Source organism: Furipterus horrens, unplaced genomic scaffold (assembly GCF_987537825.1).
Source record: "Furipterus horrens unplaced genomic scaffold, mFurHor1.1.pri manual_scaffold_3, whole genome shotgun sequence".
Classification (NCBI taxonomy): domain Eukaryota; kingdom Metazoa; phylum Chordata; class Mammalia; order Chiroptera; family Furipteridae; genus Furipterus; species Furipterus horrens.
Genome location: NW_028327173.1, coordinates 178,462,941 through 178,486,768, shown reverse-complemented (window position 1 = coordinate 178,486,768; position 23,828 = coordinate 178,462,941). Strand labels below are relative to the sequence as shown.

At 40.3% G+C, this 23,828-nt stretch overlaps 1 pseudogene; it reads left to right on the top strand.

Moving 5' to 3' along the window:
* The first annotated feature begins 11,305 nt into the window (after positions 1–11,305).
* LOC150016843 (cyclin-Y-like protein 1) lies at positions 11,306–22,615 on the top strand (annotated as a pseudogene).
* Positions 22,616–23,828: the final 1,213 nt, after the last annotated feature.

Sequence of the window (23,828 nt, the reverse complement as noted above, 5' to 3'; positions counted from 1 at the left end):
AAAAGAGCCCATTAGTTAGGCCACTAAGCCTTCCCCTCTGGCTAAATGGCTAATTATTTCTGATAATGGTGGTCTCCACTAACTCCTCACCTGCCCTACAGCAGAGCACATCTATCAAGTGAGGAGGGTAGTAATTACTGGTGATACTTGCAAACACTCATTATCTAAGCTCCTGGGTCCTTAAGAGACAGATATTAAATATAAGGGGATAAACGCATGACAATGCCAAAAGGAAGCTGCAGCCAGTTGAAAAGAAAAATGTGGTGACTGTGAATTTCTAAAAGCAAATTCAAAGAGTATTACATTCAAATTAAGACTCAAATATTTTACACTTACTATGTCTTCTGACATCTGAGAATTATTTCTTGCCTTCCCTTTTCTCCCCATTAGCTGAGACCTCTGTCTCCAAACATGCTGATACCTTTTTGTCTCTGAATCTCCTTCCAGACTCCAGCTTCTCACAGAGAAGGGCCGTGCCATCTGCTGTATTCCCTACAGCCCCTTGCACTCTGGAAGGTACAGAGAATGTATACGATTCATACATATAGACTGGTTGCTTTTTGTCTTCATTATATTTGCCTTCTTTCAATAACAGATTATCTCAAGCATTTCACTAGCCCAAAGTTTGATGAACCAAACAAATAATCAGTTATGATCCCTGGCTGGTGTGGCTCAGTGGATTGAGTGCCGGCCAGTGAACCAAAAGGTCACTGGTTCAATTCCCAGTCTGGGCACATGCCTGGGTTGCAGGCCAGGTCCCCAGTTGGGAGTGTGTGGGAGGGGACCCATTGACGTATTTCTTGCACTCAGGTGTTTCTCTTTATCTCTTTCTCCCTCCCTTCCTCTTTCTAAAAATGAATAAATAAAATAAAATCATCAGTTATGATTAATACTATAAAACTTAAAGGTCACTTGTAAACACTCCGTGAATATTATACTGTGTTACCATGAACAGTTGAAATTTCTTGGTCTCAGGAAAGATTTTCGATGCTATTGATGTTTCAATATAGAATGTATTTTAGGGTAAGGATATATTACGGGGGGAGGGGTGCAGAAAATGTGAATTCAACTGTGAAATCACCTTGTTGGCCATTCCAAGACTCTTAAAACACTTTCCTTTTTCTTCATGAAAGAGAGTTTATAGGCTCATGATAGACAGAATGGTGAAGGCCTTCCTTTTTAAGACACAATTGGGATTTAATTTTGAAGAGAGAAAACCAGATTTCAAAAGACAGATCCTGTTGGAAAGTCACCAATTGGCCACAAACAAAAATGTCTGAGAGGGTTTGATATTTCTCACTCCGACTGGGAGTTCTGTTGTTTTACTTTTTACACTCTCTGACTGTACTCTTCATAAAATAAAATCCCAAATTCTACTCCTGGATAATCTGGAAAAGAAAATCCTTTGATCTTCAGAATTTTCTTGACTTTTAAGAAGAAAAAAGAAAACAAGAAAATTTCAAAATATTTAAATCCCATACCTGTACAAGGGGGGACCACTCCAAAAAAAGTGAAATTATGTTCTGGAGAGCAAGCCCCTTGTAGTGCAGGCTTTCCCCCCCACCCCACAAACACACAGGTGAGTGTTCTAGGAACCCATCTGTATCAGTATACCAGCTGGCGGTGTTGTGAGAGGCTGCATTTGGCTTCAGTGAATTTTTTTTGAAGACTCTTTCAATGTGTGTTTGTCCATTTTGTGATGGGTGATTTACAAGCACACCTGCCCACACTGCGCTGAGTGTTCAGCAGTTTTTGACCAAAAATGGCATGACCCCCATGCCCCACCCTCCCTAGTCACCCAATCTCACTACGAGTGATCTTTGTTTGTTTCCCTAGATGAAAAAATCCCTCAAAAGGAAATGTTTTGTTGATGTGGACAAGGCGAAACAAAAAAACTGCAGAACCACTAAAAGCCATCAAAACTGACAAGTTCAAAAACTGTTTTCAGCAGTGGAAAAAAGTCTCCATAAGTGTATTGCAGCAAATGGAAAGTACTTTGCAGGTGACTGAAGTTTAAACATGTAAGAATAAATACACAATTTTTTAATAAATAAATTCTGGGTTTGGGGTCTTCCCCCCTCGTATAGCATATGCTTTATAAAACATTCCAAGAAACAGCAGTCAACAAAAAATACCTTAGAAAATTTATAGGAGTAAAATTGTTAAGATATATACATATAAAACTCTCAATATACCATATGGAAAAACTTTTTCATAGGGGCATCTTAAGATGGCTTTACTCTCAATGTGACTGTGGAGTTCACTCAACCACAGCACAGACTGATTTCATGCCATTGAATTTTCTTTGTGTGTGGGGTTTTTGTTTTTTGGTTTTTTTCTTTTTCTTATTTCTTTTTTGCCTTAACTCACAAGCAGTCAAAAAACACTTTATTTGTCAAAGCTTTAAAAGTATATTTATCTTTTAAAATGAAGGCCCACACAGACATGCACACACAAAAATAAAAAGTTCTGAACATTGTCAAAAGAACAGTGGCATCTTTATTGCCATGGTATTGATGTTTAATAATACACATCCCATCTGCATCTTCAAACCTACATGCATTAAAAATTCCAAGAAACCTCATCATAAAGTTTCTATTACTACATGGTTCCCGTTACAAAACAGAGCAGCACTTTGTAGTATTATAGTACTTTTCATGCAGGAATAGAAAAACTCTTCTGTGATTCCTTTGTTTTTCTCCAGACACCCATGGAGGAAGGTCAATGGTACATATGTTTTACTGAAACTCTTGTCCAGGAAAACATAAAACCAAAAGAAGAGAGTGATACTATTAGCTTCTTGAGGTTATACACTACTTTCTCAAGTTATTAAAACTTTTTTAAAAAATGTTGATTGATTGAAAATGTAAAATTCCAAATCCATCCTAACATTGTTATCAGGAAATATTTCTTATCCCCTCCCCTACCATCCTGTCTCCAGCCAAAAGACACTCCTTACCCCACCCATGAGACTTGACCCCACGGTCAATGAAAATATAAAATAGAAATATCCAAAATCTTCTCTTATAGGACTGTGGTAACCTCAGCTTATCCAAAGCATGAGTGCCTTCGGGCAACTTTAAAGGCATAAAGAGCAGCCTAACCTCCTGGGCCACAAAGGGGTCCTCAAATAAGAGCAAGGACAAGATGTTACTTCAGCCAAATACCCAGATAAGTGTTTGTTCTTAATGTATAAGGCATTGTTGAAAAGAAAATAAGAGAAAAGGAAAGGAGAAGAAAAGAGGAGGAGAGGGAAGAAGAGAAGAGAGAAAAGAGAAGAAGTTATAAAGGGAACTCCTCTCCCAATATTAACACATGTTAAGCAACCATTCAGCAGATCAGACACATTTTGGTCATTACTAATCCTTAAAAATATCAGGTTCAACTTCACGGTTCTTAAAGCAAAATTTGTATGCCAAGGAACTGATCCTTTTCCACTTTAACTTCTCCGTTTCTGAGCTTGTTGAAAAATTATTTCATAATTTGCCAAGCAAAATAAATCTATTGCCCACCAAGAACACACCAAAAAGGAAACAAATAATATGTGTATGTAAAAAACATACATGTATGTATGTATAATATACACATCTTATCCTTTTTTAAATTTTATGGGTAAAATTTATAAACGGCTAGTATTTCTGAAGATATGAAGATATACTATTTCGTCTTTGCAAAATAACTATCCATTCATTCAGATGGGTATTTGTGGTGATCATGTTAATAAAATACAGAAAAGAAAAATCCTTGAGTTACATTAGTTTTTCAGAAAACACACTCCTATATCTCCACATCATTCTCACTGCCCTTTCTTCTATCTGCTACAAAATGGATCACGGGAGGACACTCAGCCCAATCTTAAACAGGATTAAAATAGGGTTGGGAGGGAGCAGTGAAAAACAGAGTAAGATTGGAAGGTCTGAGTCTAGGAATTCATTGGGCATTAGGACAAGGTACTGCACTTTGATGGCCTCAACTCCTTCCTCCAAAAATAATGACTAAGAAGTCAACATGGTCTACATGATTTGAAGCAAAATAAATTAATAAATTATAGGGGAATATTGGGGGGATTTCAGATAGAATGAGAAGAGAAAAACAGCAATGTGGACCATAAACATGCTTTCAGGAAGAAGCTGGTGGTCTACAGGTCACATTTTGAGAAACACGGTCAACAGTGACTTTTTTTTTTAGCTTATTCAACCTCTTTGTATTTATTTTTTATCATTGCTTCCTTAAAAACAAAGTTTTGTCAATAAATATGATCCACACACAAAGAAAGCAAAAAAAAAAAAAAATCTTCATATTCCTCCTGAAATTTTCAAATAAACATTTCTGCTGTTCTCTATCACGTGGCTACTTCACCATTGTAGTGAGCAGATACAAGCACCAGAGATGCCCGAGGCATCATGCTGGGCAATGGGGAGTTAAAAATGAAAAGGCAAGCCTCCAGGGGCCTACAGTCTAACAGGAAGAGATAAATAAGTAAATAAGTAATTTAAGCACAATGGGATAAATATAATGTACTTCAGTAGAGCTACATTCAATTTCCATATATTAACTGCTAAGTGAAGTCAAGAAGACAGTTGTGCAAGGGCTCCATCTGTTTTTGTTTGTTTTTTAGAGAGAGGGGAAGGGAAGGAAAAAGAGAGGGAGAGAAACATCAATGTATAGTTGTCTCTTGCACGCCCCTAACTGGAGACCTGGCCTGCAACCCAAACATGTGCCCTGATTGGGAATTGAACCAGCAACCCTTTGGTTAGCAGGCCGGCACTCAATCCACTGAGCCACACCAGCCAGGGCAGGCTCCACCTGTTCTGAGATGGGAGAAAATTAAGATGCTCTTGCTATCCCTGCAGAGACTGTGACTCCTTTTCCAGTGGAAGCCAAGAAAATATGCTATGCCAGCCTTGATTTCTCAGTTTAGGAATTTTAATCCAAAAGCTATGAAATGCAGCAAATGCCATGTGGCCAAGTAAAAGCCTAAAAGACTATTTGAATGTGTCTTGCCCTAAATCTCAGAGGTATGTGATCCTCTTCTCTGTGCAGTTACTTTTGTCATGTAACAGATCTTTCTCATCCTTGTCCTTAGATCCCGGTACCTACCCAAAACAAGGTGTTTCTGTAGGGCAACACAGGGCTGAGTAGGAAAAATATTCTTTTAATATAACAAGAGAAAGTGCTAGCAGAAAATCAATATTGGCCATCCAATTACTTAAATCCTCTACCCTAAGTTTATCATCAAACAGAACATTTCCCATCCTGCCTCTACATTTAGGATCTAAACCCACCACCTCATTTGTGCTTCCATCCCCAGGAAAGTAGAGGAAAACAAACAATGCTTCCCAGAAGCTAAATACACAATTAGATCGGGAGAGGTGGGTGGAAAGCTAGAATAAGGGGACAGAGCGCTGAGGAGCTATGAGGCAAGGAAAGGGACAGAGAGATTATAACGGAGAGGGAGTAAAAGAGGGTCATAACTACCCACGTGGTTGAGCACATGATGTGCCCCTAGTACTGAAAACTATGAGTTTTCCAGTTTCCAGCATCCTGAAGACTTGGAAAGAAATAGAATATAGCACTTGGATCTGAAATAGTCAATTAAAAGTGTTTCTGATTCCATGTGTGCGCCCGACTAACTAACTGTGGAGTCTTTGTTATTAACTATAGTACCTCTTCCTTCCAAAATAAGGAACATTAATTGGATATTTTAGCAATGACATCTAATAGTCTTTGGCCTTTTTTTAATTCAAGGGAATTTTGAAATAACATACTTCCTCTTCATGTGCTATTATTCTAGCATCCACCATATGATCTGTGGAGGATACATCCAAACTCATAATTCCCAAATTAAAAAATCCTGGGCTTAGTCTGAGAAGTTTAAGACTATCAAACAGAACTCCTGAGGGCATCTGGAGCAAATCAAATATTGGAAAAGGGCCATCAGCACCCTCTTGAGCATCATCATGAAGACTAAGCTATTGTCCTTTAAATGACCTATTAAATCAACCCCTAGAGAATCTAGATTGACACCTTAGGAAATTATATTGCCTTAGTCAAGGACTCTCCTTGTGAAAGCTGTGAAGAAGCCTAAGCTTGTGATCAATTTCTATTGGAACCATGACTAAGGCAGGTCAAGTCTAGGTTTATCTGCCTCCTGTCTCCATATTCTTTCAAATCTCAACAGAAGGGCAATATCTTCCCTAGTCCTCACTATTGTGAGAGGCTGGAGGAGAAAACTTCACACTCCTCCTTCATGCTCCTTCCCTCCCCAACATAATTCTTTCTTTACTTTGTATCTGAATAGAGGCAATCTACCAGAAATAATTCCATCTTCTCCCACTTCGTATGGAAACTACCTGTCTCCTTGCCCTACTTCCCTCTACTTTTGCTTTCTCTAGTTTTTACTCATTCTTCCTCCAGTTATACAATTCTACACCAAATACATAATGTGCTCAATCATTCGCACTGAGGGAAGACTCTGCTGGCTGACTTCCATGCCTCCCATAGACAGGAGAGTCCTAGATATTACATCTTCACCCAGACACTAGGTTTTAGTCAATTCTTCACAGTAGGGCAAGGGCAAAAAAAAATAAGGATATAAAAGGTGCTGTGGAGCATGGGGGGAAATCGGGGCATTAGTTGAGGTAATAAAAATCCTAACCCAAACTGGCTTAAGCAGAAGAGAAGAAAAGGGGTATTTTATAGACTTGCAACATTGAAGGGTCCATGTTGGATCTTGCCTACTGGAGGAGCTTGGTTCAGTCACAATGTTTCTGAGCTGTTCCTTACAGCTCTTCTTCCTCTAGATAAGCTCCAATCTTTGATTCGATAAGCTCCAATCTTTTTTTTTTTTTTAAATGATTTAATGTGTTTTATTGATTAAATTATTACATTTGTGCCAATTTCCCTTCCCTCTGCTCCCCTCCACCCGGTGGCCCCCCTCCCTCCAGTTGTCCTCCCCTTTTAGATTATGTCCATTAGTTGTGCATACAGTTCCTCCCAACCTCTCTCCGTCTATTCCATTCCCTCCTACCTTGATCCCCAATTCCTATATCATCTCCCTCCCTTTCCCCATTCCCCCTCCCTGTTGACCTCCCCCCAATATGCTTCCCGTACCCACAGTTCCTCTTTCCCTCTCGTTGCCTATTTAGTTTGCCTTTGTTTCATCTCCCTAGCTTCTGTTTTTTTTTTTAAACCAGTCCCTTTAACATCTCATATAACAGTGGTTTGGATCTAATGAACTCTTTCAGTTTTATTTTGTCCTGGAAACACTTTCTCTGTCCTTCTATTCTGAATGACAATTTCACTGGATAGAGTATTCGTGGTTGTAGGTTTTGGATTTTCATTACTTTGAATATTTCTTGCCAGTTTCTTCTTGCCTGTAGGGTTTCCCTTGAGAAGTCAGCTGATAGTCTAATTGGGACCCCTTTGTACATAATTCTTTTCTTCTCTCTTGCTGCTTTTAAGATTCTCTCTTTATCTTTAATTTTTGACATTTTGATTATAATGTGTCTTGGAGTGGTTCTCCCTGGGTCCAGTCTCTTGGGAACTCTCCTTGCTTCCTGGACCTGCAGGTCTATTCCCTTCCCCAAGTCTGGGAAGTTCTCCTTTATTATATTTTCACTCAATTTTTCAAGTTCTAGTTCATCTTCCTCATTCTCTGGCAAACCAATGATTCTTATGTTGGGCCTTTTGTAGCTGTCCCAGAGGTTTCTGATCCTCTCATTGTTGCTTGCCATTTCCTCTCGCTGCATTGGTTGACTGCTTGTTCCTTCTCCATATTCCAGTTTGTTGAAATGAACTCTGGATTCCTCACCATCTGTCTCGTACGTGGTTTTGTTCCTTTCGTTATGAAAGTTTTTCGCTTCTTTCATATCTTTTTCCTGCTCTTTTGTGAATTCTGTAAGCCACCTGATAACAATGGCCCAGAACTGAGCCTCTGACAGGTTTCTTATCTGTTCATCTGTCAGGTTCTCTGTCTGCTGCCTGGTGAGTTGTGTTACCGGTATTTCTAAAGTTGCCTGCCTCATTTTGACAGATGCTTTTTGTTTTCTTGGGCTGGCTGTGGGGGCAGTGCCTGCGTACGCGTCACAAATTAGCGACCGGCGCCTGCTTGTCTGCGACCTATTTCGCAGCCCTGTGGTGCTTTCTGTGGGGGCGGGGGTCCAAGATGGATTCACACAGTTATTCAGCTAGGAGACCGGGATCCGTCCTCCCGCCCCCCTGGGCCTCACTGTTCAAGGCGATGCGGCGGCCGCTCTCCCCAGCTCCGGAGTCGCGCACCGCCAGGGACTTGGCCACCGGGACTCCTCGCCGGGGTCGCGCACCGCCAGGGACTTGGCCACCGGGACTCCTCGCCGGGGTCGCGCACCGCCAGGGACTTGGCCACCGGGACTCCTCGCCGGGGTCGCGCACCGCCAGGGGCTTGCGTAGCCGCTCTCCCCAGCTCCGGAGTCGCGCACCGCCAGGGACTTGGCCACCGGGACTCCTCGCTGGGGTCGCGCACCGCCAGGGGCTTGGCCACCGGGACTCCTCGCCGCCCGCCGCTCCGGGTGCGACCGCAAACAGCACTGCCCACTTTAACTCTTACCTGCCCAAATGGCACCGTTGGTTTATAACTTCATATGTTGGACTTCCGTGTAGTTTTATTTTCTGGAATTTCTAGTTATCCTTTGTTTTGAAGTAGTTGTATTCCTGTATAGTTGTAGAGGGAGACCTAGCGTGTCCGTCTAAGCCTCCATCTTGGCCGGAAGTCTAAGCTCCAATCTTTGATTCTACAGGATGGTTTCTAGCAACTTCAGGCTCATATCTTCATAGCCTCTAGTTCAACAAAAGGAAAATCTGCTTCCCCAATAGATTAAACAGCAGTGCCATATTGAATTTCTTTTGATTTTGGTCCTCTTTCTATTACATGCTCATACCTGAGCAATGGCTGTGGCCAAGGACATGAACTGCTGAGACTGGTTCCACCTAAGTTACCTGCTCCATTCCCTCAGGTCCAGGGATGAAGTCATCCTCACATGAAGCCCATGGACTGAGAATGGGAAAGAGGTGCCATCAAAGTAAAAATATGTCCTCAAGAAGGGTATACAAGTGCTGAATGGCAAGTTAATAAGCATTCATTTTGCTACTCCAACTCAGCAGGGATGATCAAGAAATGCTAAATAGAAGCAACTGGAAAAACTTTGAGACTAAATTGTGAAAGATGAGCAGAAGTTTGATAGGCCAAAGGTACATGGGATGAGAGTAGAGAGACCATCCAAATGGAGGAGGACACCATATGCACATACAGTGGACAGGCAATAAATCTGATTTTTCCCAGGAAAATCAAAGAAGCGCTGTATGAATGTGCCTGTGAGAGGCTGCAATAACTGAGGCTATAAACTAGGTTAATCATGTGGGGCTTTATATGACATACACAAGAATTTAATTTTTATTCTTTATGAACATATGGGAGCACTGAGATAGATATATTTGGCCAAGATTTGATCTCTTGAGCAGCAATGAAGTCTTAAATGGATGCAACAAGGGCTATGAAAATAAAGTGGAATCTCAGTCGAGAATATTTTACATAACCTGAACCAAGGAGATTAAGAGGTGAGGCTAATAAAAAATAAGGAAATTCTGCCATTTGCAACAACATGGGTGAGTCTTGAGGGCATTGTGCTAAGTGAAATAGGAGAGACAGAAAGACAAGTATTGCAGAGCTCACTTTTATGTGGAATCTGAACAAAAAGACAAAAAACAAATTCATAGAAACAGAGAACAGATTAGTGGTTGCCAGAGGCAGAAGGGTAAGGAGTTGGGGAAATGGGTGAATGTAATCAAAATATACAAACTTCCAGTTATTAAATAAATAAGTTCTGGGGATCTAATGTACATCATGGTGACTGTAGTAAACAATATTATATTGTACACTTGAAAGTTGCTAAGAGAGTAGATTTTAAAAGTTCTCAACACAAGCAAAAAAAAAGTGTAACTGTGAGGTGATGATGTTAACTTACTGTAGTGATTGATCATTTACATTAGATACATGTATCAAATCATTATGTTGTACACTTCAAACAAATACAGTGTTATATGTCAATTCTATCTCAATAAAACTGAAAAAGAAAGAGGTGGGGCTAAACGCCATAAATATCTAGGTGGCAGCAGTGATGGACCTGAGGACTGACTGGAGGTGAAAGATGCAGGAGACAGAGGATTCCTGCTCAGGTCGCCGGCTTGGAGGACTGTATAAAATGGAATGCAGATTCACTAAAATACTGAATCTATGAACATTGGACATGCCATTAACATCAAGCCTTGGATCTAACTTTCCAAGTCTGTCTTCTTTAATAAAAAATATATATATATATATCTGTGTGGGTGATTTTGGTTACCTTTCAATATTTAGAGAGGGTTTCATGTGACTAACCATTCCATTCGCAAATGTGTCCTGCGGCCTGCACCCCACCCACCCACACACATTGCATCTGTTCTGCGTGGGTTATTTATGACACAGCTGTTTTAGCAGTTAGAATCCTCATGCTGCTCTGTCACAACACAAAACAAACAAATCCTCTCCACCATCTTGGCTCCATTTTATTTCCAGTTCAAGGAAGTGGCACACAGAGGAAAAGGTTTCATCGTCCACTTGCGTTCACAAATAACTTAGCCAAGGTCATTCTTGAAGCAATGAAATTCTCATGGTGACATTATATCTGTGAAAAATAAATTTTTTTAGTGGTGACAGAGCCCCTCTGAAACAACCCTGGTATTCATGTGTTTTTGTGTTTGTGAATGATATCCCTACAGGATATCCTCTTTAAGCTTTGCAGCTGTTGGTAATGGGCCTCTGCCCAAGCGTGGATTTATTCTACAAACACATTTATCATCTATCAAACATATTGGCTGGCAAAGGTTTTGTATATTCCATGACTTGTAACATTCTTGCTCCCAAGTATTCTGAAACCAGTGAAACACACACACACATTGTTCTTGCTCGCCCTTAAAGCAGGAATTGAAAGGCTGACTTTGTCTGGGAGGTGATAGGATTAAGCTGTATTTATGCTGAATCCACAATGTGTAGGGAGCATGAAGCTGTCTTCTAGATGAATCAGCTGATTCTTTGTGCTTTATAAGCCAGTGGAGGCATTAGTTAATGAAAATGTAAGAAAATAGCTCATCTAACCAACACTAGATGGAGAAGAAAGGAAAACAAAGGAGCAAAATGAGACTGCAAGACAGATATACCACCTTCCGGAGATAGTGCTCTGCTCACTCACTCCAAACGTAACCTAGGAGCCGTTTCCAGAGAGATGGGCAGATGCATGCCCAGAGCTCTAAGTCACGGAGGAAGCTTGCCAAGGTGCTACATGAGTCCCTGTCTTCAAGCCATTCCCAGCAGGAAAGGTCAGGGAATGGCCCTTTTGTGGATATCAGGCTTTCCCAGCAGCATCTTTTTAGACCAAAGGATCCAGGTGAAACTGGATCTAGTCCCAGTCTGAACAGAACTTACTTTGGCTCAGAATGTCATGCCCAGAGCCAAATCAGAACCAACCTGTACTGCAAGTGAGTGGGAAATTCTACTAGGCTAATACTGCTGGCGTTCATTCCTTAGCTAGCAACTCACTCCAGATGGACAGGAAACCGTGGGCTGAAACTTTGCTGTTACTTCTGACTTTTTTCTCTCCTGGAAGCATGAGAAATTATCCATTTCTTTCAAAACACATGAAGAGGAGTCAAGCTCCCTATTTAATTTCCTTTCGGTTACGCTGATCTCTTCTTTCTAACTTTTTTCCTGCTTCATGACACTTATCATCCTTTAACTCATTTTTCCATCTCCTTTGTTGAATTTCTTCTCTATTCTTTTTGTCTTTTTCAAGTTCTACATTTTCTTTCTTTTCTATCCAATTCACTCCTTCCAAGACTTCCTTTCATTTGAGGCATTAATGTATTCATTTCCAGAAAGTTAGATAAACCTGAAAGTTACAACATTCAGGTAGAGAAAAGAGTAAGCAAGATTGAGAAAGAAAGAAAGTCATCAGGTAGAACACACAAAATTCCTTAAAGTATGATCCAAATATTATCGAGAAATTGTATTGGTATAAACTACACAGTTTAATAAACTAAATCAGACTCATCCTTCACATTCCTTCAATATTTTAGTCAGCAAAGTATGCCAAGCCAACCAAGAGCAGGAAGGGTTAGTAATGGCAGGGCCCCATCAAGCTGGTTCTGTATGATTTGAGGCATATCAGTAGGTCTCCTGACAACCTTCTGCCAAGCCTGAAAATCCCACCGTGGTGTCAATAATCTATAAAATTACAAAGCAGAGAAGTTTTTCCAGAATCTTGAGGGAGCTCACCTATGTTTCCTCTAAACTACAATAACTGGTTATTTAATCAAATTAGACAGTTGATGTTTGGGGCACAGAGATGATGAGTTGCAAGATAGGCAGCTTCTAAATGCTGGAAGGAATGGTTTGGGGAAGAAGGGGTATCAGATAGGATTTGGTTCCAAGCAAAAGAAATCCAATTTGAACTAGCAGAATTAAAAGCGGGATTTATTAGTTCATAAAATCCAAGGAAGAGTTGAAGGACCAAACTGAGAGAAAGGCGAGAATCCAGCTTTGCTCAAGAGCACTTGGAACCAGAAACACAAATCGTGGTTCCCTCTCTCATTTCTGCTTCTCTCCACATAGCAGCTCCATTTCTCACTGCACATCAGTCTCTTCTACCTGGCAGGAAGCACAGGGTCAAGAGCTCTCCTGAGCTTTACGACCCACCCCTGGAACCTCCAGAGAGAGACTAACTCTTCTTTCCAAGTTTAAAAACTCCCAGGGAAGGACTTCGATTGGCCCAGACTCAGTCAATGCCAACTCTGGGCTCACCAGCTGTGAACAGGGCAGCCATAGCACATGCACATAAAGATTACAGCAGCTTTCACTGGAACCCCATGGGAAGAGAAAGGGAAGGAGAAGTTCTCAAAAAATTTAGTAGGGATGGGGAGTTCTATTCTCGGACAAAAACAACATATTGGACAAATAGAACATGTTGTGCCCACCACATACAGGTACTGAATGATTAGGGTAGTAACACACAGTGACCAGAGACACAAGACCAGAAGGGCCTTGGGGGACTGATAATCATACCAGAGGTAGAGGGGCAGGGAGAAAGGTGTGCCTTTATTGCAATTTTATAAAGCACTATCCCTATACTTGGCTTCTCAGCCCCAAAGATTACTAGATCCAAAACAGTAGACATATAGAGCTCTGGAACTTCCAAGCTGCAAAGTTTAAATAATTCAAATAATAAAATCATCCCTCCTATGTGAAACAGAAAACGTATATATTGTTTTTTGCCCTCATTTCCTGGAACAGAGCTCTCAAAATCCTTGTAATTTCCTAAGTGATAAGAGCACCAGGAACACCTTTTGTTCTAATATTTGGTTTTGACCCTGGTTCCCACCCCAGAGCTCCTAAATCCCTTGGTATTTCCTGGGTGATAGGAGTACCTTTTGTTCTAATGAGCTGACTCTTGCTGGGTTCCTGGATGGGGGGTGGTCACCAGAAAGACCAAGCTATAATTAGAAGCCTGGAACTTGAAGTCCCCCTCCACCTACCCCCCATTCTCCAGAGAGGCAAGAGGGACCAAAAATAAGAGTTAATGATCAGTCATGCCTATGTGATGAAGCCTCCATAAAAATCACAAGGCACAAGGTTCAGAGAACTTCAGGTTGATGAACACATCCATGAACTAGGAGCGTGGCATACCCCAACTCCACAGGGACAGAAGCTCCTGGTCAGGACCCTTCCAGATCTCTCCTTTTGTACCTCTTCATCTGGCTCTACATACCCTTTATTACATAACAAATGTATAGACATAAGTAAATATCTGTGTTCTGTGAGCTGTTCTAGCCAATGATAGAACTCAAGGAGGGGAATGTAAGAATCCAGAATTTGTAGCCAAGTCAGATAGAAGTTGTGGGTAACCTGGAGACCTATTACTTGCAATTTCTTCCAAAGTGGTGGGACAGTCTCGTGAGACAGCCCTTAACCAGTGGGGTCTGCACTGACTCCAGTTCGTGTTAGAGTTTAATTCAATTATAGGACACCCAGCTGGTGTTGCAGAGAACTGCTTGGTGTGGAAAAATATCAACACATCTGGTGTCAGAAGTATTGTGAGCATGGCTGTGTGAACGAACGTAAAGGAGAAACACACCTAAGTGTTTTGTGATTACACCGAAGTTTCTTAGATACCCTTAACTAAGCAAGATTACAAAGTATTGTACTAGAACGGACTCAAAATCATGTAGTGTCCCCTTAAGGAGCAGCGCCTCCATCTCTAAGATGACACCAAAAATATGGGGCTATTGGACAACTGTGTTCTTAAAAGTGGAAGTAAACTGCAGAATGCCAGAAAATTTCAAAGCCTTTGCATCTACTAACCACCTTGCTCTTAGGGGAATTAAAACTAAAGTCATTTCCATAATCCCAGAAATGTTCTTAGTAGCATATCATGAAAGACTCAGAACTATTGCAAAGGTAACACTGAGAGTGTACCTAAAAGAACTTTGAACACAATGAGAATTTTTACATTACTACAATTTTGTTAAGAATTTGTGTCTACTCTCCTAGGCCACTTTTTTTGAGTGCTGTCTACCTGTATTGCAGGAGTTAAAGCTAAAGCTGGCATTAAGTTCCCCTCTGTGCCTGGGTGGGTAAGGCATTTGTCAGGTTTATTTCTATGAGGAATTATGCTTGAGGTTATCAGGCAGTCAAATAAACTTTTTTTCTTATGGAATACATGGAAAGGGGTCCAGAGGACTGGAGGGGCCCTGTTTTTCATTGAACAAAGTGATTTTGTTCTGAGGTTACGTCTGTATGACCCAAAGTACAGACTGGTATGCAAAGAGTCATGCATTGACTTAAACAATAACAAATTGTGGTCCAGAATGCAGGGGAAAATCTGTTCCCTCGTGGACATTGAAGACCATACAATTTCACTGCTGTGATTTCAAAATAAACCTTGCAATTGTTAAGTTCTGGATTTGCAGCAAATACTAGAAACTTTTTAAATGGAAACTTAATCCAGACCAGTTCATTATGATGCTTATGAAACAACTCTTATAACTCCAATTGTCAGGTAAACAAGTAGAACATAAATCATTATAAAGAGCCAATAAAATTCAGAACTTAACAGTGAAATAATAAAATTTTAAAACATAAAATCTGGCAAACATTATATGATGACTTGAGTCTGTGCTATCCAGGATTCAGGAGCCTTTTAGCAAGATAATTTAGAAATGGACTCATCCTTGCAAAACCCCCAGGACCCATCGAGGCTGGTGTGCTTTTTAGTTGTAAGAATGAGTCATAATTGTGCCTGGCACCTGGAAACTATACAATAATCATTTATTGAATCAATTAGTTAATCACTATAGAGCGGCTAAGTTAGTACAATAGAAAAAATCATTACTAACTCCTACCATTCCTATGTGGCAGGTTACCAACATGGGCTTTTGGGAAAACCAAGCTATGTATGCTGTGGTCCTTGACACCTAGAAGTCACCACAACAGATCATGGGGCTCCATCAATCCACTGTCTTCTTATTACTGCTCTCCGCTACACAAGGTTACAACCAATGTGGCTGCCCAGTGCATTCCTCTTGCTAAGCCCCACGTACCCCACGATGTCTCCCTCGGCTTTGGTGATGTCTGGTAGTTCTATAGGTGGACTCACCCTCAGATGAGTTCCTGGATAGCCAAATAATAACACTACCAGAGGAGGTTATCTGCGACGACAGCCTGCTCAGCCTGGGAGATACCGTTAAGTCCCCTGACTACACAATAATAGCGATGATGACCCACTAACAAAACAAAATTCCTTACGTTCCTCTGGAGCTTTACCTTTGGACAGTGTGGGACTGTTAAGAGATGACCTGAGAGAGAAGCTAAAAACCAAACCTTTTCTCACCTCTAGATCCAGTATGATACATTTCTATATCTGTTTCACAATATAAGAACCTCACTTGTAATTTTTTCTGTAAAATGTGCCTCATGCTGCTTGTTAGTTGCAATCTGACAACTCTGTATTTCCAGGAACATCCGTTAGAAGCCTCTGGGCCTTTGTCCCCGAAAGCCTCTCCCCCAGCCACATACTTCTTGATCCAGTCCAATGCCCCTTCTCTCTGAGGCCTCCTGTGCCTACCCCAGGCCTGACTAGGGGCTCCTCCCTCTGTGATCCTATAGTAAGTAGTTCACACCTCTCTCACGGCCCGTACACAAATTCTCCAAGTTTATAATTAGCTGGGCTGTCTGTCTCCCCAGTTAGATTCTGAGACTCAGAGGGAAGGAATTTGGGGCTTAGTTATTATGTGTCAAATCAGCACAGCAGACACTCAGATGTTTGCTCAATTAAACTAATTCCAAAATAACCATTTTAAGTCCAATTTTTCCCCAATTCATTCTGTGTGTGGAGACACAGCCCTATATAAAATGTAAAGTGAATCATTGTGAACATTAAAAAAGGAAAACTGAAAACTTAGCAGCTCTTATTAACCAAGAGGTATTGGGGGGAGAGCTGGTAAAGATTCAACCAATCTGGTTTCTGCTCTTTGCCTTCTGAGATGGCAGTGCTGCCAGCTCTTTAGCCTTTCTGGGGTTCTGCAGCCCAAGTTGAGAGGCTGCTTTATGGATTCTCCATCTGCTCACCTAGGAGTTCGGTGTTCTAGATTCTGCTAAGTTAGTTCCGGCTCAATCGACTGCTTCTAGTTTCCAACCTGTGTGGCCATCTCTCATCTGGCGATGTTGCCTCACCCATACTCTTTGTTCTTTGGCTTTATTTCTTTTTTAATTTCTAATACCCCTCTCATTTTTGTGAAGGTTTCAGAGGAAGAGGCTATGAAGACATATAAATCCTACCACATGTCATCAGACTTCTCTGAACTAATTATTTCAAAATATAAAGTTATAAATTGGCATTAATAAAACAATATTATTAATACAAGTTATTTAAAGAAAATATTCTAATAAGGTTTTTAATTTTCTATAACTTATCCTCAATCCTAGAAAAGTGTAAGGCAAAAAGCAAAATAAAACCCTCTTTTAACTCATAGAGAAAGAAGAGTGGCAACCTGTAAGGAAAAAGTCATCTGATTCTGCAATTTCTAAATTTACTCTCACTCCATCTTTATGAATTCTGTGCTGGGCGAAGAATCCACTTTTGAATAGGAAGGTTATTGAACATACACAGTGTAACTACAACTAAGAGATAGGCTACCCTGAACAGAATATCATCCTCTACTCACCTCAAACAAGAAATGTAAATGAAACAGAGAATCACTGTAATAAGCAGAATGTTGCAGGTGTAAATGGAAGCTCATGAAGTATAAATAACAAAGAAAAAGTAAGTCCTGGGAAGAGAGATAAACAAGAAATCTGAAGGTCCCAGAGCTATTCCTTTCGGCCACCAACCAGCTGTGTGAATGTTGGCATTATCTCTCAGCTTCTCCGTGCAGTAGTTGTCTCTTCAAAAAACTTTATCATCTGCCTGAATTTTCAAGCCAGCTTGAACCTCTATGCCCCAGGCACCTGCCAACTGTAAGGCTCACACATGTCTACTCTTTGGAGCAATGGCCCAGGATCCTCCTTGCTCTTCTTCCAGCTTATTTGGTTCCCCTCACTTGACTCCATCCCCAGCCTCTCTTTTAGCCCCATTGGTTAGATGGTTGACTGCTGTTTCTGTCTCCTGACTCACCCAGAAGGATGAAGAGTCTGACTCAGCCTCGAACACCATTCTCTAGGTCAGGCCCTGACTGCTGCACGAACACCCCAGATATGCCCACTTCACTCACTTGCAAGTAGGGGAAGGGGAAGGAGTCAGACCATCATTTGTGAGTTCTCTTTCAGTTCTGGAATCCTACAATTCCATCAGCATAACAAAGCCTGAACTAAGGTTTCTTTGGCCAAAATAAATCTCAGCTGTATTTGACCAGCATGAAAAATGGTAGGTTCATCTTCAGCAGGAAAGCAAAGATTCTTAGTCCTTAGACTGTTTTCTGGTTAAAAACAAGTCAGTGTTGCTATCTATAAAATTCTTCATAGACGCTTCATTTCAATTACTTCTGTACTGGAGAGAAACTGATGCTGAACAGAGAAACGACCTCAAAAGAACTTAACACCAGACACAAAGCTGTCATTGCCACACATTTCTTGGAATGAAGCCACATTTATCAAGCTTTGCTTCTTGTAAATGTTTATTGACATAGAGCTTTTGACAGGCATCAATCTGCTGATAGCTTTTTCCTGTTAAATCCCCAGTGGCTTTTGCTGCTGAGAGCTCTTAAGACAAAAATGAGGAAGTTGTGTCTGCAACAAGAGACAGACCCTTTGGGCTAGATTTCACCTTTTTCTCTTAGCCTACCCTTAATAAATAGGGACAGCCATGCCAATGTCTATTTGATAAGGAATAATTCCCAAACTTGGGAGAAATCAGGGCACTTAAGATAGTGTTATAATTATGCTCCAAAAGAAAAAGGCAGTAGCAATTATCGAACATCTACTAAGTGCCAGGCACTATTTTAGGCACTTGAAAAATAACTCTTTAATTAAAATTACCTCTTGATCCTCATGAGAATCTTATGAGATAGGTAATACCAGCCCCATATCATGGATAAAATAACTCACTTCAGAGAAGTACATAAGTAGTTTACATTCAAATAAGTGGTGGGCAGCTAAGATATTACCTCTCATCTATAAACTGGATTTTATTTACTTCTGGTGTGTGCTACAGACCTTCAACTTCAATTCAACAAAGGATAATGTGCATATGGAAAATAAATCATAGAATCACACAATTTTAGACCTTGAAGAATCATTCAAGGTCACTTAGTGCAATTTCTCTCATAAAGGAAACAGCCCCACAGAGGTTAAATGATTTGCCCAAATGAATGCAATGCCTCTCATATTATAGATAAGGAAACAGACCCACAGATGTTAAATGACCTACCCAAATTACATGGTTCTAACTGTGCAAACTGTGAAAATCTTTCTTGATTGAAGTATTAGGGATTAAGATGTAGGCCTTTTGTAGTTAATTAGAGAAGTAATGTCCTAAATCAGCACAAACTGTTCCATTTGCTTTCAAATAACTGAGGTTGTAAAAAGTTCCAGGTGGGACTGTCTAAGATAACCCAAAGATACAAAGTACTACAAAGTTTAAGAAATCTTTTATATCAAATCAAAGTCCTCCAAAGCATAACTGTTTTTATCTGAGTCAATATGTGACTGGGCAAATCCCTCTGCAACTAGAAGCAACAACAGAGTGTGTGTTTTCAAAGCTAGGAATTCACTCAACATCGGGTCGATAGGTTAGCAGAGATGGTGGGAAACAGACAGGAAGGAGAAAAGGGGGAGAAGAAATAGAAAAGATGCATCTACTTAAAGACTAGGGAGAAAAATCAATTCCATATAAGTATCCATTGGTATAGGAATGGTTTTCCATATAAGCTCGCATATATTTGCATTTCTTGATCATAGGTCAGACTCAAACAGACTCAGGTCTGCCCAGAGAGAATTCAGTCTTAATCATCAAGAAGTTAGCCAATCTCAGCTATATTTTACAGACAAAAGCAAACATTTAATAGACTTCTCTTCCCAAAATGCAAGTGCTGTAATATAGCCAAAGATCATCTACAATTTTTAAATGGTTAGGAAGGACATATTCTTATTGGCTTTTATGAGCTTAAATTCCAAGGTCCAGATAGTTATTTAACTAACTATTCTCAGGAAGAAACTTATCTTCTGGATTTGGACTTTGAAAAGCTTGGATACAAATAATGACTAAAAGAGGAATAAACATGATTCATAAGGGTTGTCTCATGTGGCTAATCCTCCCAGTCAGCAAAGGACTGGATTGTCCACAGATGTTTTTACCAACTTTTTCTCTTGGAGCATCCAAGTAGGTGTGACTGTTTTTAAGCATCTGATTAAGTTGTCTATTAACTCTGGAGGACTGTGGACAAAAGTTGCAGTGGAAAGATAATGAAGCAATTAAAAACTGTACAGGAACATTATTTGATGCACTTGATTTGTATGCAATCAATTCATTGGAATACAACTTATATTATAAATTAACAAGTTTAAAAGATGAAGCCATCTCACGCTTATTTGTAATGCAATGCCTCAAACAGTAATGGTATCTCTCCTGGGTTTAAGTTAATCTACTTACCAGATCCTCACTTGGACATGTACTGAAGAGGCCAGCAAACGGAAAGGAAAAAAATCACACAACATAGACTAACATGAGTCTACAGCATTACACAAGTTTTCTCAAGAGTGTCTGGTTATATTGTGCAACAGCCTTCACCCCTTTGACCAATATGTGCTGATGCATTCATAATAATTAATAACTGCCTGGCTCAAAACCCTTTGTTCCATTTGTACTGAGTCAGAAGCAAATCAGCCCGTCTTGATGGTCAGGGGATGTCTGGGACTTGTCAGAAGACCCAGGCAGGCTGATCTCAGCCATGCCCCTCCCAGGAAGTGCTGTTGGGGTGACTAATGCAGAAAGTTGTGGCAATATCAAATGCTCTCCGTTTAAAACTTATACAAAAGTCAAGTCAGATAACACTGTGAAAATATTAACTGTTTTTGAAAAACTTTACCTACTGTCATCTTACTTAGAATCTTCCTCATTCAGAAAAAAATAATATTTCCATCTATAGCTAGCAGGCAGCTTGGGTCTCACTTGCCTCTTTGGGTTTCATGAAAGAATTGGAAGGATATTAGGGAAAAGGTTGCTTTGTTTTGTTTTTTTAACTTAAGGGTTTTTTTTTAAATCCTTAAAAGTTATTGCTTATTTGTGTTAGGGTTTCTCAACCTCAGCCTTACTGATATCTAGACTTGGATAATTCTTTGTCATGGGGCTGTTCTGTGCATTGTAGGATGGTTAGCAGCAGCCCTGGCCTCTACTTTCTAGATACCAGTGGCACCACCTTACCACTCGGAGTTGTGACAATCAAAAATGTCTCCAAACATTGTCAAATGTCTCTACATTGAGAACCATTCAGTGTAAAAGCTTGGCTCAATGAATCCTGTTTTATATAAATATGTTCTGCAAAATATACATGTGTGTGTGTGTGTGTGTGTGTGTGTGTATAGATATTCTGCAATAAGATATATATATATTATATATATGGCTGTCATACCAGGCAAGGAGGCAGTGAGGGGCCATCACAGCCTTTGCCTGTTGCAGGGCACTGATTAGGCCGCTTTGCTCACCGTCCAACAACAATGGGACCACAGCTTATACCACCACTGCAGTGGCCCCCTTGGGGACCCAAGTGTTTAGTAACCAAAGACTAATCAGATAAGTTGAACTTTAATTCTAAAAAACACAAGCTTCTTAGCCACATTCAGTCCTTGCTAAACCACAGTCATTCCCTGACAGCTGAGGAAGAATGACTACCTATAGCTTTCAACCACATCAGCTGTACTGGGCAACCACAGTACCAAGTTCATGTCTTCTAATTTAAAGGAAACAAATGAGAAGAATCATCATGTTTTACAAGGAATTGTTTTTTGGGTTTTTTTAGACTAATCAACTCAGGGGAGGTGGTCTTGGCCTGGGGGACAGGCAAGCAGAGGGCAAGGCTGCACCTACACGTGGGGCGGCCTATGCTGAGGTCTACAAGGTGGTGGCTGGGAATACAGTGGCAGTAGCATCATTGCCCACTGCCCTGGAGCCCACTGACTTGGATTTTGAAACTGACAAGGGCCACCACCTGCAGCACCTCAGTGACTGGGAAAGTTAGCTTCGGAATCAAACCCTTCTGACCAGCTGATGGCAAGTACAATTTTCCTGAGCAAATCTCACACAGATGTTCAAGAGAAGAGGAAAAGCAACTATTTAGACCATGTATCTCCAGGGCACCTTACTAAAAACTATCGCTAACATTCAACAATACTTCTAGATGACAGCACAATCAGCCGGTATAATCTTAGAACCACAGTGAAATGTGCAACTTTAGCGATGTATTAGCGCATAAAGAACAGTTGCAAATAGATTCTTGGACATTTTTCATGAGAGATAACATCCACTCACAAGACAAACCTTTCCAGAGGAATACTATAAGCACGATCCTGAACACAAATTTATTTACAGGTTTGTTCATACCCTTTTTTGTGCCACACAGCTAACAGCTGCATATGCAATAGTAACTTTGGTTTACTTAGAAAGGCTTTTAACAAGGTCAACATTTGTTCCACTAACTGGAAAAGATTGTTCTGGGAGCCATTCTTGCCACCAAGATTTGGTCGATAAGGCCGTATGGAATGTGGATGACTGCCAGATACTCAAGAACATTATAGCTGAGGACATGAATGAGATGGAAGACATTTTTGGGAGCTACTTCAGTTTAATATTAATGTTCCTGCCAGTGTTTATGCCAAATATTACTTTGACCTTCACTCCTTAGCAGATGACAACCTGCTTCGCTTAGCAAAAAAAAGAGCACAGAACTTAGACGCCATTTCCAGACTGTGTGAAGACAAAGACCTGTGTCGAGCTGCTATGAGGTGTGTCAGCACTGATAATTTCACGGTATTCACTGCTCTAAAGTCATCCTCTCTTAAGGGAGAAATGAAGAATTGTGTGTAACATCATGAGCCCTTCATCTATCAGAACTGGAAGAATGTCACCTCTTCTACTCAAATACCAGCAAATTTAGTATTTTCACCTAAAAGTCAGACATTGAATTCAAGAGACTCATGGACAGCCAGGGCTATGCTCATAGGGAAGACTGGGACCTTGTCAATGCAACCCATTCCTTGTCCTTTTTAATGTAAACAGAGTTACAAAAACCACTGCACATCAAAAGCTCCCAATCCACACACAGATATTTGCTTACCATGTAGGCTGATAACTGTGAACTAGGTGAGTTTTTTAACTGAAGTTTAAATTTTGAGATTTCAAAGACACTATGTAACATTTATGTCTTTCCTATTTCTTTGTAATTCCCCTACCAAAAAGAAAAAGAAAAAAAGAAACACCCTTCCCCCCAAAACGAACCTTTCCCCACTATGGCTGTATATTCCTTTACAATCAATGCAGTACTGTCTTGCCGTTAAAACATGGGACTCCTAACCCCTCACAAAGCCACTTAGGAACAGACTGTTACATTGTTATGTATTCAGGGATTCTTCCTAGCACATCATCGAAGCTGCTATTCATTACAGGCAATTAGTTTAAACCAAAAAGCTGCTGAATAACATGTCATTCAAATTTTTTGCAAGCACCACTTCTTAGCATGTTAACGTGTTTGGGATAATAAAAGAAACTATCAGCCGTTGATTATAAACAAAAAAAATTGTTTTTAAATAGATGTTTTTATTAAGAGTTCTAAGAAATCCAAGTTTCCAAAATGTGTGGGTCACAGGCAAGAAACTTGTCATTTTTGGCTCAAAAACAAATTCCTTTTAAGAACAAAACAAAGTCAACAGGTCACAGAAGCTCCTTTACTTTAGTTTGACCACTTTAAAATATAAACGTTAATCACCAAGGATTGGTCAAGAAGGAATCTCTACCAATCATGTAGTGTTTTCAAGTTAACTCAGACCAGGCAGTCTTAGCATCTTGCTATCCAGGTTCGAAAGAAGAACCACTTTACTCGGCAATAGGGTTTGTTGGGGAACACTTGCCTTGGCAGAGTTTTCTGTTTACCTACAAAGTATCCATCCATTCATCGCCCCTTTACTAATAAAACCCCAATTTTGTTGGATGTGACAATTTACCTAACTTTTTAAAAGATTTTATTTCTTTGTTTACTTTTTTTTTTTTTAGAGAGAG